We start from the raw sequence: 5,000 nt of genomic DNA on the forward strand, positions 1-5,000 counted from the left end.
TCCAACTGGATACTGGCGCAGAATGCAACATTCTGTCCCTGAAAGAATATAAGCGCGCCACAGGGGATACAGAAATGCAGCACGTCAAGTTCTGCTCCCACAAGTTTATCAAAACGTACACTAACGAACGTTACAAAATCCTTGGCTTTGCTGACATCCCTACATGGCGCCGTGGACATGCCACCGTATTGCAGTTTAACATCACTGAAGATGACCTAGCACCACTTTTATCCTACCAAGCGTGTATGGATCTGGGGCTTATCTCGATTAACGACAGTGACGACATGTTTTTCCCCACGCCGAGAGTCGGTTCCACGACCGTAGCCCCTGATTTATTAGAAGAGTTTAAGGATGTATTTGAAGGACTGGGAGACCTCCCAGGAGAGTACCACATAGCAACTGATGACACAGTACGGCCGCTGGTCCATCCACCTCGCCGTGTTCCAGTCGCTTTAAGGGAGCAAATCAAGAGTAAGCTAGACGAAATGGTAGAAAGTGACGTCATCGCACCAGTTAATGAGCCTACCGCGTGGGTTTCCAGCATGTTAGTGGTGGCCAAGCCAAACAAGCTGCGCATATACCTTGACCCCCGTGATCTTAACAAAGCCATCCGTCGCGAGCATTATCAATTGCCCACTGTGGAAGAAGTAGTGACCAGGCTTACCCAAGCAAAGAAATTCACTGTGGTGGATGATAAAGATGGTTTTTGGCAGAAACGGCTTGACACCGACTCCAGTTACAAAACCACCTTTAACACACCATTTGGGCGTTATAGGTGGAAGAGGATGCTCTTTGGGATCTGCTCAGCACCGGAGATTTGGCAACGCACGATGCATGAATTTGTGGAGGACCTTAAGGGGGTGGAAGTTATTGCGGACGACTTCTTGATTGCTGGATTTGGCACTACTGACGACGAAATAAACCTGAGCCTGGAGAGTAACGAACGCGCGTTCCTTGAGAAGTGTCGCCAGTGGAACCTGAAGTTGAATCGAGCGAAAGTACGTCGACATCAGTCCAGTGTGAAATTTATGGGGCACCTACTCACCTCAGAGGGCCTCAAACTCGACCCCGACAAGATTCAAGCCATATTGCAGCTGCCTGAACCCGAAGACCGGCCTGCGTTGAAGAGGTTTCTAGGGATGGTCACGTACCTCTCAAAGTTTATGCCCCACCTTTCAGAGATGACTGAGCCCCTCAGACGTCTGGAGGACAAAGATGTGGAGTTCCAGTGGCTGGAGCAGCACTCCGTAGCCATCGCGACCATAAAGAAGTTCCTTACCGAGGCGCCTGTGCTCAAGTATTATGATGTTAGCAAACCTGTCACTGTGCAGTGCGATGCTAGCCAGTCTGGTTTAGGAGCAGTTGTTCTGCAAGATGACCAACCCATTTGTTATGCGTCCCGTGCCCTGACTGATACAGAAATGCGCTATGCACAAATCGAAAAAGAAATGCTGGCCATTGTCTGGTCCTGAGACAAGTTTGACCAATACCTGTATGGACATGATACAGTAACTGTTGAAAGTGACCACGAGCCACTGAAATATGTGTTTAAGAAAGAGATCCACAAGTCACCCAAGCGCCTACAGCGCATGCGTCTGGCGTTACAGAAATACAACCTAGATGTACAATACAAGAAAGGGCTCCTCATGTATATTGCTGATACACTTAGTCGAGCCTACATGAAAACAACAGAAGGAGCTCATTCAGAGCCCTGTGAGATTCGTGCCCTCGAGACGGTAGACCATGAAGAACATGTGCGAGTGGACACCCCCAAACGAGATGTGTTCCGGGAGCAAATAGCTGCAGACCCTGAGATCCAGGAGTTAATTCGTATTATTGCCCAAGGGTGGCCAGAGAAGAAACACTGCCCGCCTGCTGTTCGCCCCTACTACGATGAGCGCAGTGAGCTGATTGAGTCTCAAGGGTTGGTTTTCCGTGGTGAGCAGCTGGTAGTACCTCGATCGCTTCGTAAGGACATGCTGAATCAGATACGCAGCAGTAACGTTGGCATTGGAGGATGCATTCGTCGTGCACGCGAAATATTATACTGGCCAGGAATGAGTGCGGAGATCCGTGATTTTGTCTCAAGATGCTCCACCTGCCAGACGTATCGACCAGCACAGGCTCGGGAAGAGCTGAACCCTCATGACTTGCCCTCTCGCCCATGGGAAAAGATTGCAGCAGATTTGTTTGAATTGGGACATCAAACATTCCTGATCCTAGTAGATTACTGGTCCAACTACTTTGAAGTCGCGGAGATTCACACGAAGACGGCACACGCTGTGATTACGCAATTCAAGGTGCAGTTTGCTCGTCATGGGATTCCCGAGGTAGTAATCACTGACAATGGCCCTGAATTCGCCAACGAAGCATTTGCAAAGTTTGCCAGTACATGGAAGTTCGAGCACAGAACGTCGAGTCCGCGATATCCACAGTCAAACGGTAAAGCGGAAAATGCTGTCAAAACGTGTAAAGGACTGTTAAGGAAAGCAAACGAGGACAAGAAGGATCCCTTACTGGCAATTCTAGATTGGCGAAACACCCCAAGCGAGGGATTTGGCATCTCACCCGTTCAAAGGCTGATGGGTCGACGCACTCGCACACTACTGCCGACCTCCGAGAAGCTGCTTAAGCCTTCTGCTGACCAAGTGACAACCAGAAAGAACCTGGAAGCGCAGAAAAGAGTGCAATCAATGCAGTACAACCGAGGCACAAAGAACCTGCCCCCCTTGCTGGTTGGAGATACTGTCCAAATGAAGCTTCCAGGTGAACAAAAATGGAGTCTCGGGGTCTGCACCCGTTCTCTCGGCAGGCGCTCTTATGAAGTTGAAGTTGAAGGCCGAACCTATCGCAGAAACCGCCGCCAACTGCGCTCTACTCCAGAACCACCGCCCAGGAACGGTGCTGAGGAAGTGATTCCGACTCCGGCACTGGAGGAAAGTAGCTTGCTCCCCACACCAAGGCAAGAACACGAGCCGGAGCGGAGCACAAGTACAGGTGTGCATCCAGAAAATGCCTTACCGTTCCCAGCACCCGGTGAACCGGAGGAAAGGTCGGAGACCCTCCCGAGTTTTGAACCAAGACGCTCTGGTCGTGTAAGACGCCTACCTGTCTGGCAAGAAGATTATGATTTGTGCTAAAGGAACATTGATCTGAGCGAACGTTGATTTTACTTAAACAATCTTTGAACACTTGAGACACTTAAGGCTTTCTAAATTGAGCACTTAGGAAACGTTGTTTTTGTTTGTTTCTTTTTTTGTTTTTGTTAAAAAAAAGAGGAAGTGGCGTGTCATGCGTGACACTGCTAGACTGCTAGACACCAGGTTCCCCCCCCCAGATATGTAACCAGGCCCTCAGCCTCACACAATCGTGTGTCTCGTAGCTCGCTTCACTTTTATTAAAAGTTCCATTGTAAGTTCTGTTCTTTAGTCCAGCTGTGATAGTATTCCCCCAACGCGACAACATCATTCTATCAATCATTCTAGAAATTGTTTTAAGTGAGACATTGAGTCCCGCTGCGTAAAAGTTAAACAATAGGGACATTTGGCAAATATGAGGGGACATTTTTTTTCGAGAATTGTTGCATGAAAAGGAGCAATTCTTCCTTTTCAAATGTAATGATTCAAACATTTACAACAAAAAAGTATGTCAGACATAACTATATAACAAGTTTTATAGCAATTGTTTGAATCTCCATTGAACAAGTATTTTAACAAATTCACAGTATAGTATGTTGCCCTATTTCCGGACACTTCACGATTCTGTATTTCGTTGTGAAAACGAAACAAACCCGAGCGTATACGAACTTTTCCGTTTGCAGTTTCGTATCTGCGAGCAAGACTACTAAAGAGTTTAATTGCATTTTTGGCGAAGTGTGCTTAATTCCGGACACCTAACGATAGCAAACAGTAGGGTCAGCGCCGTGAAGAAAATGGCCGAGAAAAGTGTTTTGCAAATAAAGACAATACTGTTGTTGTCCAATCCAGTTTCCTACTGTTGTTTTCCCATCAGTCATCAGTCTTAGCTTTCTGCAATTCCGTTTTGAGCTAGCGTGTTTTAAGGTAGACTTGTTTCTATATCTCAAAGTGCCCTTGGACGTGAGGTGCGTGGAAATGAAATGAAATCGCTGGAATCGGAATGCTAACAGTTAAGCCTAAATATTATTTTCGGCCTAATTAGGCCTAAGGTTAGCATTTCTAAGGGGTTTGGGCTTTTTCAACAGTTACATTATAACCTCAGTCTGCAATTTACACTGACCGATTCCAGTGATTTAAATTTCATTCCCAGGCACCTCACGTCCAAGGGCACTTTGAGATATGGAAACAAGTCTTTCCCGTGTTTTAAATGGAAGGGTCGGCCATCTTGGAAGTAAAGGAGTGCCCATGCGCATGCGTGAAGGATCGTCGAGATTGTTGGGGATTGAGGAGAGTAATGCCAGATATTTCCTCAAAGTTTTACAGAAAAAGAAAGTTAGGAAAGCAATAAATAAAGATAGTTGAAATACCACGGCTATTATCGTTGTCTTGACTCAAACGCTTTCTCACATAAAACGTAATTGATTATTTGCACATTGATCCACAGCACTAGCGACAATGTCAAAATGGACCATAAAATGGCCATACTCTTGGATGATGATTTCCAACTGATATAAGCTCCTTTTGATGAATTTCGAACTGAAAATACCGGCGGAGAAAACTGTCTCAAGTTCTGACTTCAATCCTTGACAAGTGAACGCAACGTAATGAATGAATAACGCTGAACAAACACACTTACAGAATTAGGGGAAAATTCTGCACGCATTTTATAGGGATTGCGTTGTTCTTTTTGTCATTTTGTTACCTTAAGAAACGCGCGTGCGTACACTTTGTAATCCTCGACTCTAGAGCGTACCATATGGAAGATGCAATGGCTTTTTTCAACGATATTAAGGGCGATCTAAATCTTGCGTTCAATGGGCAAGGGAGGAACTGAGCTGAGTGTAAGAAAGGGATCTGTCTCAT

The sequence above is a fragment of the Montipora capricornis genome, chromosome 5 (assembly GCF_036669925.1).
Source record: "Montipora capricornis isolate CH-2021 chromosome 5, ASM3666992v2, whole genome shotgun sequence".
In the NCBI taxonomy this organism is placed as follows: domain Eukaryota; kingdom Metazoa; phylum Cnidaria; class Anthozoa; order Scleractinia; family Acroporidae; genus Montipora; species Montipora capricornis.